Source organism: Pelobates fuscus, chromosome 12, assembly GCF_036172605.1.
Source record: "Pelobates fuscus isolate aPelFus1 chromosome 12, aPelFus1.pri, whole genome shotgun sequence".
NCBI lineage: Eukaryota > Metazoa > Chordata > Amphibia > Anura > Pelobatidae > Pelobates > Pelobates fuscus.
In genome coordinates this window covers 66,202,660-66,217,097 of record NC_086328.1, presented here as the reverse complement: position 1 = coordinate 66,217,097, position 14,438 = coordinate 66,202,660, and the positions used below count along the sequence as shown (strand labels likewise).

Below are 14,438 nucleotides of genomic sequence, written 5' to 3'. Positions count from 1 at the left end.
ACCTGTCAATCTAGACAGGATTCCATGCCATCAGTGATGATAGAATCCTCCATGTTGATGAGCTGTTTGTGAAAAGTGTTGTTCAGTTGTCATTCCACTCTTATTTTAGATTCCTGTTATGTCCAGGATTTAGGGATTACCCAGTGTGTGTCTAAGGTGTTTTTAGAAAAGAAAAAAAAACACACCTTGACACAACTGGGTAATCCCTAAATCCTAGACTGGTAGGCATGCCTTGAGGACTGGTTTGGAAACTACTGCACTAAAGAGTTAAGAACAGTTTTGTATTCCTAATACTTTAACCCCTTAAGGACCGATGACGGTTCAGGAGCGTCATCAGAAACATCCCCTTGAGGAATGATGTCGGTCCTGAACGATCGGCGTTGCTCCGGTTCTGGGAGGACTGCCTGACAGCCCAGACAGTGCCCACTTTTACTGTTTTGAAACACTAATATTTGCGTTATGCGGAGTCTCCTGGGTATAACTAACCCCCATGTACAGGTTTTATAGTGTTTTTGAAAGTTACAGTGTTAAATATAAGGCTTGATTTTCCATTTTTTCAATTTGCCAGATTGGTTATGTTGCCTTTGAGAGCGTATGGTAGCCCAGGAATGAGAATTAACCCCATGATGGTATACCATTTGCAAAAGAAGACAATCTAAGGTATTGCAAATGGGGTATGTTCAGTCTTTTTTAGTAGCCACTTAGTCACAAACACTAGCCAAATTTAGCATTCATAATAGTTTTTTGCATTTTGAACACACAAACAAATATAAATGCTAACTTTGTTTTTTTTTTATTTTCTTGTATGTGCCCTGTCTGTTTGGTTTTGCTCCTATCTGTTGGTAGGAGTGCAAGTTGACTGCTTCTGCAAGGGAGAACATTTCCCAGGATTTTAAGTTTACATTTGTTTATCCCTTTATTTAACAAGTATATGTTACTGTATGTAGTATGCAAAGTTGGAGAAACAGAAACTATTGCAACGATTGTCAGAGATGAACTAGATGCAATGTCAGTTAATAATAAATGCATGAACAGAGGTTAATGTGTTAAGGGGATTTTCAATGGTTTATCAAATGGTACAATTTCCAGAAAACAGATGGTTCCCCTTTATGGCTGGTTGTGGGCTTTCACTAACCTTGTTTCCCACTGTAAAGTTTCACCTTATTTATAGTGTTTGAACTGTTAAAGTTCCAATTCAAGTCTTTCTTTTCCTCTTTTAAGTTGTTTGTAGTCTGCAGATGATTTGACGGATTAGTTAGCACCGATTAACTCACAGGACACTCTTTAAAACCAGGTATGCCCCCTCCTTGTATTTGTTTTTTTACCATTGTTTGTACCTCCAGTTGTGTCTTTTTGTTATTTTGTAGTTTGTCAAGTCCCATCTAGAGTGCATTATGTGCTATGCATGAAACATGGTTGCAGATATAACCTTTGGAGTGTCTCTTTCTGATGCACTTTGCTTGATGACCATATACCTGATTCTGCAATAGTGTGTACTCACCTGTTTATACTGATCAACGACAACATAAAAATCCCTGACAAATGAATGGAATAACATTATTATAATATTATAATGACACTCATTAAGGGATGGGATGTATTCAGGGACGTATTAGCCGCGAGGCAAATAAGGCATTTGCCTTGGGAAGCACTTTCCAGGGGGCGGCAAAAAAAGACGCCCCAAATGCCCAGGCAAATGTCTTGTTAGCCTGGCGGCTAACTAACATTCCCGGCAGGCAGCGCTGGCGAGGAAGCACTGATTTGTGAGCTCTCTGAGTTGAACAGGAGGATTAGAGTGTGTGTGTGTGTGTGTGTGTGTCTGTTAGAGAGTTCGTGTGTGTCTGTTAGTGAGTGTGTGTGTGTGTGTGTGTGTTTGTTAGTGAGTGTGTGTGTGTGTGTGTGTTTGTTAGTGAGTGTGTGTGTGTGTGTTTGTTAGTGAGTGTGTGTGTGTTTGTTAGTGAGTGAGTGTGTGTGTGTGCGTGTTTGTTAGTGAGTGAGTGTGTGTGTGTGTGTGTGTGTTTGTTAGTGAGTGTGTGTGTGTGTGTTTGTTAGTTAGTGAGTGAGTGTGTGTGTTAGTGAGTGAGTGTGTGTCAGTGAGTGTGTGTGTGTGTCTGTTAGTGAGTGCGTGTGTCTGTTAGTGAGTGCATGTGTCTGTTAGTGAGTGTGCGTGTCTGTTAGTGAGTGTGTGTGTCTGTTAGAGTGTGTGTGTGTCTGTTAGAGTGTGTGTGTGTGTGTGTGTGTGTCTGTGTGTGTGTTAGTGAGTGTGTGTCTGTTAGTGAGTGTGTGTGTGTGTGTGTGTGTCTGTTAGTGAGTGTGTGTCTGTTAGTGTGTGTGTGTGTCTCTTAGTGTGTGTGTCTGTTAGTGAGTGAGTGTGTGTCTGCTAGCCTGAGTTTTGTCATGCCTAGGGCAGCACAAAACCAGGATACACCACTGGATATATTAGGCAGCAAGTGAGCAGTCAATTCTTGAATTTCATACTGTAAGCAGGAAAAATGGGCAAATGAACCAATCTGAGTAACTTTGACACAGGTTGAATAGTGATGGTCAGAGTATCCTGATCAGTATGGTCAGAGTATCTCCAAAGTGGCAAGTCTTGTGGGGTGTTCCCAGTATGCAGCAGTTGGTAATATAACTAGAAAAAAGTACAATGGTCCACACACATGGGTAATTCCAAACACTCCACAGGTGAAAAAAGCATTGAAAAAGTCGCACATTTATTAGAAAAAATAAAAATCAATACACATGGCATCACACTGTGACAGCAGTCCTCAGGTATGCTAAGGTAGTTCTAATATAAGATATACAAAATTGTATTGAATGTGTAAAATAATACAGTATCCAAAGAAAAAAACATATAAATACCAAGTGACTGAGCTACCACCTAGAGAGACCACCTAAGAAGATGACCCAGAAAACAGTAAGTAAAGCCTTGGATGCGCTTCGCACCCCACCTTGTGATTTCCCAATATGCAATGGTTAGTAGCTACCAAGAGTGGTGCAAAGAAAGTCAACCAGCGAACCGGAGTCAGGGTCATGGGCGCCCAAGGCTCATTCATGCACGTGAGGAGCAAAGGCAAGCCTATCTTGTCCATTCAAACAGACGAGCTACTGTAACTCAAATTGCTGACAAGCGTAATGCTGCCATGATAGAAAGGTGCTGCATATGGGGCTGCAGAGCTGCGGATCAATCAGATTGGCAATGATGACGTGAGCTTAAGAACTGGACCATGGAGCAATGGGAGAAGGTTGCCTAGTCTGATGAATTACATTTTCTTTAAGATCGGGGTGGGGGGAGTGATTTTTTTTTTACCTGGTGAAGAGATGGCAGCAGGTATACACCATGGAAAAAAGATTGACTGGCAGAGGCAGTGTTATGTTCTGGGATATGTTCTGCCAGGAAGCCCTGGGTCCTGGCATTCATTTATATGTTAGTTTGACATGTACCATCTACCTATAGATTTCTGCAGACCACATGCTCCCCACCATGGCAATAGTGTTCCCTGATGGCAATTGTCTCTTTCAGCAGATTAATGCATCTTGCCACACTGCAAACAATTGTTCAGGAATGGTTTGAGAAACATGAAGAAGAGTTTCATGTGTCACGTTGGCATCCAAATTCCGCAAATGTCAATCTGAATGAACAGTGAAACGTGCTGGAACAACAAATACAATCCATGGAAGCCCCCACCTCGCAACGTGCAGGCCTTAAAGGATCTGCTGCTAATGTCTTGGTGCCAAATACCATAGGACACATTCAGAGGTCTTGTAGACCCATCAGACTGTTTTTAGAAACACAAGAGGGACATACACAATATTAGGCAGGTGGTTTTAATGTTGTGACTGATCAATATACATCAACATTTAGCCTTTTAGGCTTAAATCCGTACTTGGACCCCTGGTTTCAAACACAGCAGTATACAGAATTCCTAGGTTACCTAAAGGGAATTTAATTCGTTACCAAGGGATATAATAGGAACTATTGTGAATAATTCATTGATTTCTCAACATATGAATTTTAAATATCATAGCACATATATCATGTACACATCAACAGCATAATGAAGTCACATGGACCAATAGAACAAAAATCCCCCTTTGAGAGATTTGCATTTGCAGCCATTTTATAGTGAAATTATTTTGTGCTCTACATACCAGAATGCACACCTCAGCAACTCTGTCAATAATGAATACTTTATTAACAAAAATATAAGCAATAAAAAGGACACAGTGAAAAATGCTAGATAAGTAACGAGCAATATGCACTGAGTATAACATCTAAAAGCCTACCAAGTCAGGACACAAGTTACCAAACCCCCAGAGTTTCGGCACTAAAGAAGATGCCTTTCTCAAGACCACATGATCTAAAGGAAAATGTGATTCATCAGACCAGGCAACCTACTTCCATTGCTCCATGGTCCAGTTCTTACACTCACATGCCCATTGAATGCACTTTCGGTGGTGGACAGGTGCCTTTATAGCCAATCTGATCGACCTGCACCTATGCAGCCCCAAACACAGCAAAATGTGATGCAATGTCTGTTCTTCTGTTCTGACACCTTTCCATCATGGCAGCATTACGCTTTTACTGGGAGTGTCTATTTGGCTTGCACCTTATCTTTATTATTGGTTAAGCTGCCAAGGCCTAAACTACATCTGGAACCAGTATCTACCCGAGAACTCTTTGTCTTGAAGTTCACGGCTAAAAAAACGATCACATTGAACAGTTCTAAGCATCTATTGAAGTGTAGAAATTAATTATCCAAACTGATGAATTCTGTTTTACTTTATGTTATTCATTAATGGGTTTAGTATATTCATGTTGCCAGCCTGACTACATTATGCCTATTGTTACTAATATTTTTAGAGGAAGAAACAATTTATTTATAATAAAAAAATAAAAAATAAAAAAAAGTTTGTTATTCCAGTAGTGAATGAATATCTCCTGAGAGTTCTGCAAAATAGTTTAGCTATTCTGGAAAAATACCCCACCTAGAATTTACTAATCTACTAGAGCTACTTACACCAATGGAACTACTACTAAACTACAGCTGCCTTCCCTTTTTGCATTTTTTCTAGCTCCTGTTTCTGCTCAAGGTATTTGCCCACCTTCTTCCTCTTGATGTTACCATCCCCAGCTAGTGACATATCTACCACCAATACTGTTCCTTGTCCAACATATCAATGTCTCCTAAGTTAGCCAGTAGTTGCTCGTCTGCCTGGATTTGGAAGTTCCACAGAATCATAGTGCTCTAATTTTTAACTCCTTTTTGAAGCACCTCCCATCTGGGTTGTTTGGGGTCAGGTCCAGCCCATATTCTGTGCACATGTTTCAGTACACAATCACAGCAATTTAGTTGTGCCTCTCAGTCTATGTCTATACAGTCTCTGCTAGCATCTTATACCCAGAAATGAGGGAGGAGCACCTTAGAAAATCCTCAGATTTGGGCATTATGCAACACAAGAAAGAAACCATGGAAAAGTATATAATGCAGTGTATCGGATATTATAAGAACATACACTTACAGTGTATAGAGCTATCATTTAGCTTGACATCTGTGCGTCTGGGAGGTATAATCCCCGCTTAAGGATATGCAATGTATCTCTTTCTCCAATAGGGGATGATCTGGAAGGCATGAAAGATAAACAGAATAGGCATCAATATAGTGTAGTATATTTAGCCAAATTACATTCACATTTAATGGAGCTTTCTGGTGGCTCACAGTAATTAGTGGGAAGTTGTATAAATTTCTACTTTTTGATATATCGGTGGCAGGAATCCTCAATGTGGTAATATCTTAATAAGAACAAAAAACAGAATATAGTGCTCACTGTAACTCAGTAAAAGTGCAGAACAAGTGAATATGTACTCACTGGTATGGAGCAAAATAAAAGTTTTGATCATTCCCTAAAGCTTAGGTGGTACATTCCCAAACAACAAATATGATGTCCAGATTTCAGGAAAGAACAGGATGGTCCAGGGATATTAAAAATTCACTAATTTTATTGGAAATATTGCTCACTTTCACCTCCCGCAACAGCTTTAATGGAAAATATGCCTCACAACTATAGAGTCTCATAAAACACAGTGGGACATAATTGAGGTCTTTACCCTCCATATAGTTAGATGGGGGTCATATTGACCCCTTTAACTGGTAGCTTTATTTATTTTGTTTGCTTGCTTTCACTTGTTAAAGGGACACTATTGACAACCAGGCCACTCCACCTCAATGAAGTGGTTTGGGTGCACTGTCCTTGCACCCCCAGAGAGTTTGACTTTGCGAAACGACGCTGGACGTCTTCACACTTTGCATGAGGACATCCAGTGTCTTGAAAAACCCCATAGAAAATGCACATTAGGAATTGCCGTGACGTTGACGGAAGAGAAGCCCGTCCCAATTGCACTTAATTGAGGTAAGTGAAAAAAAGGTTTTTACCTTTTTATTTGCAGCCGGGGAGGTTTAATACATGGGTGGGAGGCGGGATGGCAAAGGGGCAGAAGGCACTATAGTATTTGGAATACACTTTTGTTTTCACAACACACAACAATGTTACTTTAATGTGGCAGTTGGCCAATTTCGGAACCCTATCCTTTAGTTGGGACTCATCTCTTTGTTAACCTGTTTCTGAAATGAAGCAGAGGAGGGATTATGTAATTATCAGACTTCTTCTCTATCATATCTATTTGTTTCAATAAAGTGACTATTCTCTATTGTTGAATATGGTCTGCTTATTAATATTAGGACTATTAATGGCCAGTGATACCTTTCATATCCATTCTTTCTCTGCCACACAGAGCTCAGTCACAGAGGTATATTTATTTAGTTTTGCAAGGCAGTAAAGTACAGATTATAGCAGGGTTATTGTGCTGGGCTTGGAGATAAAAATTGCAAATTCAGTCACATGGACTGATTACTTTAAAGAATGTGCCAGAAAAACATAATGCAAATTGCAGTTATGTGACAGTGAACACTACACCAACTGTGCTCATGTTTAAACATAAGTATTCTAACATGCACTCATAAGAGGACCTCTCCCAGCTTCTCCCAGTGACATCAGAAGGTAATTTCGAAATGTAATTTTGTTAGTTAATTTTGTTTTATAAAACAGTGGTAAAAACGCTTAATGCTTAAAATGCTGTAACATCTGACTGCTAAAACTTCCTTGATACTAGTTAGCTAAACAGTTGTTTTTTTCTTTACAGCATCTTGTCTCTGTCTGCTAAAACTTCAAAAGCCATGGGGTTTATTCACCAAAGAGAAAAATGCATGGGGTGTTTTTTTTTTTTTTTCTTGCTTCAAATTTTTATATTTTAGGATAAAGGGACATTCCAGTCCCCTAAATGACTCAGCGTAGTGCTTTAGAGATTGCACCTGATAAAAGTGCTAAAACTGAAATAGTCAATGTTATAAATACAGTTAGTAACAACTTTAGGCTGTCAATCAGGCAGCAAGGAGGGTTCCCTGACATACTCGTTTTGAACTGTAACTCAAAGCAGAAGTGAGTGCTTCTCATAAAGAAGCACTGAACTCAATGCTTATATATGAGAAGCATAAATGGTAAATTGTAGCAGTTGCCACGCATGTACTTGCAGTGTGTCTCAATGCTTCTCAATGATAGCAAGCCTTTGATGAGATACAAGTCATCGGTAATGATGGTTTCACAAGAGAATGATAGGTCCTGCAACAATACTCGCACTGTGCTGGGATAGAGATGAATTTAACAGATTTTCAACCAATCTAGAAGCAAGGTAGACCTTATAGATTCTATGAAATTGCACATTGTAAACGGTGACAAGTGGTGCAGCCACACCATCCTGCAAGATTAAAATCAGTGCAGCTGGTACATTGCACTTGTGGTTAGTAGTGCTTTTAGGCGAAGAGATTGAGATCTCACAAAACTATCTCCTTGCATTTTTTTATCAGCAACTGGTATGATTTTTATTTAAAGAAGGGTTATTCACTAAACTTTAACTAGCAGCAAAATTCAAATCTGAAATTTTAAAAAGCTGCGACCGTAGCTGGAGAATTTTTCTAGATTTGGTATATTGGTCTAAAGTTTGCAATCCAGTATAAGAGCAATTGTGTCAGTGAGTGAGTCTGCGTTTCACTGTCCGGTACTAAAGCATTATCACATCCCACCCTCGAAAAATGTATATTTTATAAAGATAGGATCTTTATGAAACACTCATTTTGACAGAAATTCAAAGAAATTCCAACCCAGTCAAGAGATAAAGAGGGACTACTTTGTCTGTATATTTCCTCCGCCTGACGTTCTCAGACTCTGGGCGGAGCTACAGTGCCAATCCCGACAAGCATCACTAGTGATGGCTGCAGGGAAATGGCTCTATCTTTGGTGGATCCTGCGAGATTACAGAACATGAGAGTACAGCAGTGACGTTGACTCCTAGCGCTCCACCAGAGCAAGATGGCTGCACCTTCAAGGAACAGGTTCAGATAAATAAATCTCACCTTTAACTGCCCCTGCCTGCCACCAGGCCCATTGCAGCGATGTCACCATCCGAGGTCTTTGTGAATTCGGCAAACTCCCCAGACGGTGACAGTGCTACTTTGATGCTTGAGAATTATTAAAAGAAATTAAAGATATGTTTAATTTATTCGAAAATCCACTCAGTACATAATAGTTACACTCTCACAGTTGTACTCAGACAGTCAAATGAGTACTTTGATCATAGTAACATGTGGGTTACACTAACAATAGTGTGAGTGTCAAAATTTGCTTTTTTAATTAATAATATATTCACAGGTGTAACAACAGAAGTAAACCCATGCTTTTTCACCAGCACTGTATTACTTGAGTTCATGCTAAAATATTTAGTTTTCTATAAAAAAAAAAAAAAAAAACGATCTGCTATTTGTTGTTTACTGAGCTAAATAAATGTTACAGTCCTTCGAACCTGCATTTTTACAGCAACTTACCTTATGGGAAGCACACCTTCATGTTTGGTAACCATCAAATGTACTTACACTGTCTCTATAGTGAGAACATTGTGAAGGAGGTTACGACACTCCTTCTATAGTCTAGTCTAGCGGATAGAATTGACATACAGAGAAACCTTCTCCTGGGGACTCACTTCTAGGGACTGAATTTGCCAATTCGTTGCCTTTAGTTGGTGGCTGAGAATGCATTCTATCTTTGAAGTATGATGCTACAATGGTAATTACTGCAAAATATCTCAAAAAATTTCTTACAATATCGTCATTTTCATATATATCGGGGTTATGTATAGTAAGCCATTCCAAGGCAAGGTTCTATAAGGGGCCATCAATAAATATCCTACAAATGGAATCGTTTGAATATTGCTCCATGCTTACATCTCCGTTTCCCAGAATTATAAATTAATATTGACCTGCCACCATCTTTTCTCAACTAGCTCATACGTAATACGTTATTCCTTTTTATCCACATCCACTAGCAAAGGGCACCATCATATGCCTCCTGTGTGCATGACCTTTGCTCACTTAGTGAGCTTGGTATTTTATCCGTACATGCTATTTACTTTATTTTATTGATATGGTTTGGTTAATGGTGTTTGTGTCAAGTTACACATATCCATTTTCACTCGAGAACTGAGTGTTTTTCATAAATTAAAAATGTCAATACATCATTATGATATGCCTCATTTTAAAATGTCACTGTGTTTCCTTTTTAATATTATCATCTAGATTATTTCTGACACCATAGCACCTGCCTATAAATTATTAGGGTGAGTGAAGAACATTTATTTTTTTAAATAGTACTGGTTACCACATTGTTTTAGTAGAGACAATATTAAATCATCCGCTGAGTGACATGGGCATCCTAGTCTTACTGCCAAAAGAAATGGAAGTTCATTCAGGTAAGTCTGCACCTGTCTGAATGACTGAGAATAGCGTTTATCCATAGTATGCCAGGTAGGTGCATGAGGAAAGCATTTTACCAATGTTATATGAAAAACAAATTATAGATCTTAAAGGAAAACTCCTTGCGCCATAACTATGTCAGGTGTGATCTCAGCCACTGAGCTAAGCCCTTCATTGAAATGGAGGTTCCAGCTTTAGAACTTCCAGCAGTGGTAATAGAAGAAAGGCACAATGCCCTTCGGTCCCCATAAATGGTTTGACACCTTACTATAGGGGGTAGATGTCAGGGCACTTCCCGCACTCCAACCACAAAAACATGCTGCAGTAGTTATGGTGCTTGAAATACTCCTTTAACCCCTTAAGGACACATGACATGTGTGACATGTCATGATTCCATTTTATTACAGAAGTTTGGTCCTTAAGGGGTTAAAAATAAAGAATAATGAAGCAAATACACACTTTCATTACTTCCCAGTGCAAAATAAATAGATTGCTTGCTGCCCACTTCAACAATGGGGATCTGGGCACATATGTAACTATTCTCCCGATTTCTGTATCATGCAACACTGGCACCTTAATCCTCACAAGCCTTATCCCCTCTTCCTCACTGATATTATAAATCAAGTGTCTAACATATATTGAAAAATGTGTCTAGATAGTTATTATATGTGCAACAAGCACCAGAACATAGCTACAATATCCTGGAGTTGCACAAAAATAATGATGAATTCTCAACAATATCATAAGTTATATAACCAATATTGCCATCATTCATCAATTTCTAATATATGTGATAAGTAATATAATATTATTACAAGTCCATACATAAGTCAGGAGTATTAGCTAATTAGCAAGCTTGATTATCAATTTGTAATATTTAGGACATCATTGTTTGGTCAAATCTTTTATTAAATACGAATAAAATGTAATAAAATGTGCAGTTTACTAAACAGATGTGGTTGTATCTATAAATCATTTGATTACTACTAAAATGTACTGGTGTAGTATTATATTTTTTCATTATAAGATATATCAAGGATACTAATTATGTGACTTATTCAAAACATCTTCTTAGATTAGTGTATATCTCAGTTTCACCATAAGTCAAATGCAAAGATAATTATCACCTTTAATACTAAACTAATGTGGAAAACTAGGCTAAATAATTGAACTCCAAAACACCCATGAACGTAATAACTCCAAATGAGTAATCCAATTTTGTTTAATTACAGCTACCAAAGGCCTCACTCAGCTTGTGAGTTACCTGAGAATACTAGGAGTTGTAATCCTGAACAGTGCTGTAGTATTTGTTGGGACTGTATTGTGAATACAAACGTAACAACTGGCGGGACCCATGTGAACCACCCATACTGTACCCATGATAAACATGATTTAACTAGAATTTCAAACCACTTCTCAAAAATGCACGACTTAGGTACCCATTATCCCAGTATTAAAGACTGCACCATATAAAATACACAGACCAGATACTATACATATATATATATTTGAGATGGATATTATAGCCATGAGCACAGCCCACAGCCTCATCCCATTGTTATAAGTCATTGCTGCAGGGAGAGATCAAAAGGTAGGTGGACAGCTGTTGTAGTACAATTGTCATTATGCTGTGCCAGCCAGACAAAGCATCATGAGAGTTGTAGTGCTATCCTCTTGCAAATGCTATACAGCATTAAGTATATAATACCACATGACAATTACCATATACAGCAAATATATTAGAAAACACCCAGCTCATGTACACATTCTGTTTATACTCTGAATAGCCTTTAAAGATGAAACGGAAACAGCATGGGGTATGCCAAGTTGCCAAGTTATTAAGATCGAGCACACCAGCCCTTACTAATGTAATCAAGAATCCTTTCATATAACATTAAATATAGGAAATGGAACGTTGATCTCTGCAACTTGAATCAAGCACAGAGTTGCCCAAGCATTCCTATCAGCCAAGCACACCTAGTTAACCATGCCAGACTAATGCAGGAACAACTCACACACACACACTGCACACACACACACACACACACTACACACACATGACAGAGGGAGTCCATCCCTGGAACAGCAGAGCAGCATGCTCCCTACCTCTCTCCAGCAGTTGTGACAAGACAATGCCCCTCCCTGCCACTTTTCCGCTGATCAAAACACCCCCTCTGCTACACTTACTGTTACACTTCCTCCCATACATCTGGGCAGGAAACAGAGTAACAGATAATCAACATGTTGCGTTTTAACCCCATCCCAGCAACATCCTTAACTCTGTACTATTAAGAGCTGAGGCATTTTGCTGTTCAACAAACATGCCATGACAGTAAGTTTTTCCTGTGTTTATATGGCTGTGTCATTGCACTTTATGGTTGCTCTAAAATGCTCTTGCAGTACGTGTAACACCGCAATGTCAGCTAAGACTCCTGCTAGTCGTGTATCAAAAACAAAAACAAAAAAAACCTTTCTAAACTATTGTCTTGCTTACTCTTTCAACTTAAGAGTCTCTATCACTTCTTCAATCGGTCTACTCCCATGATCTCAAAATAGTGGATTACTTAATACACGAAAAGAATGAGCACACGGTTTAGTATGCCAAATTCTGCAGGGTTCTAGTGTAGTCAAAACAGAACTAATTATAGTCACAGCACAACCGTTCAGGTGCAAACATAACCACACCATAAAGGCAAACCACATTTAAGTACTTTTCATAAATATAATTCAGTTATGGTGTGGGTAACAAGAGCTTTTTTTTTTTTTTTTTTTTTTTTTAATCATTGTTATCTCCATCACCTAGCTATTTAGAAGTTCCCATTCAAGTACTCGTTCACAGCCAAGCTTTTTCCTTTAAAACGATAATATCTGAATGGAATACAATGGTGAAACTAGAGATACATTTTGTCCCTTCCACCCTAAGCAGGGGATTTGGGGGGGATTTGTCTGCCCTACAGCCATGGTTTGCAAGCTGTAGATCTACCACTTGCCCATCCTTGCAGGGTTGTATTTCTGTGCAGTTCTTGTGTGTGAACATGTACTGTTTGTGTATTTATATGTAATGCTGATGTTTGCATGCAGGGGTGTAAATTGTGGCTAGTGTTAGTGTTTAAATGCAGTTGTGTGTTTGTGTGTAATGTTGGTGTTTGCATGCAGAAGCGCATTCACAAATAAGACATACATTTTCACTCACATACATATTGCCACACAGAAGTGCACACAGACACATACACACAAATACACCACAAGAGATACACAAACTTGCACACGGTCACATGTGCACACACAGATTGAAATGCATTGACAGATACACACACACAGATCCTCAAACATGAAAATGCGCACGCAAACTACAGAGGACGAAGTCCTGGAACTCAAGCGAGAGGTACAATGGATAAAAGACCAAATGCAAAGCCTACAACACTCACATACTTCCCTGACACAGAGGGTAGATATCACTTGCCAATATCAAACTCCGAGGTGTCCCGGACTCAATAAGTCAGGTTGAACTGCCACACTACTTAAGGCGACTGGCAGAATCACTCCTGCCTCACTTGGAGGCTAAAAATCTCCAGTTCGACGGCTGCTACAAAATCAATAAATCCAGACAGGCCCCATCCGAGGCCACCCACAACGTAATTGTGCGCTGCCATTCTGTATCGGACAGGAACCGTTTCCTGGCAGCAAGGGCAAAACTCGCTTGAACTTTGAGGCTTCCAAATTGACATTCTTTCAGGATCTTACCAGATATACCCTACAATGGCGGAAGACCCTAGGTGCAGTCACGGGCCGGAGTGGAATATCGATGGATTCTACCGAGCGCCCTAATTGCTACAACAGCGGATGGCAGAACCCTAAGACTCACCTCCATAACTGATGCCACAGCGTTTCTTCAAACACTGGGACTAAGCCTACATCCGGATGAGCCCAATGCCTCCTCCACCTCCCAGTCCTGGGATCCAGCCCGACAGAATCCCTTCATGCCTAGAGGGAGAGAAACCGGGTGCCGCGACTTGACCAACCACTATGCCTAACGTTGTTTTTGTTTACTTTACTTCTCTTCAGCATTACTACCGTTGATTTAATTTCATCATTTATTTTTTTTCTTATACCTCAAAACAGAGTAGTGTACCATTGGGCCCACCCAAGCCTAATCTATTCCCACAGTCAATGCCCCCCAGATGTCCCATAACAGCCACTATAGTGCTCAAACTCACCAGATGGTTCGCTAAGCCCTCTCCCCCCATATACCCCCTAGGTTAGGGGTCTTTCATCCACCAGATAACTCAATTGGTGTCACTTGTAATCATGCACAACTCATCTACCTAAAAATAAGACACACTATAAGCACAGGATGGTCTGGAGTTAGACTAGCTCATTATAACAGACGGCACAGCACACCACCCACCCACGAGGTACCTACATCTAACTTGAACAACAATCACCAATCATACTGCCCAACCCCAACTGACACACAAAAAAAAGTAAAAGAGGCATGCTAAAGTTGAATGCTTCCACTTGTTAAGATTATACTTCTATGTTCAATCTCAACTTACAATGTGAATCCTATATGTTTGT

At 39.5% G+C, this 14,438-nt stretch overlaps 1 protein-coding gene across 2 annotated transcripts in view; it reads right to left on the bottom strand.

Moving 5' to 3' along the window:
- RASGRP2 (RAS guanyl releasing protein 2) overlaps positions 1-11,976 on the bottom strand; it is a 172,088-nt gene extending 160,112 nt beyond the window's left edge. Inside the window, exon 1 of one of the 2 annotated variants that reach the window (XM_063438727.1) lies at positions 11,967-11,976. The gene's annotated coding sequence lies outside the window, so the exon portion shown is untranslated. Of the gene's footprint in view, positions 1-5,523; positions 7,897-11,966 lie in introns of those variants that run through there. The other variant, XM_063438726.1, reaches the window with a different exon arrangement.
- Positions 11,977-14,438: the final 2,462 nt, after the last annotated feature.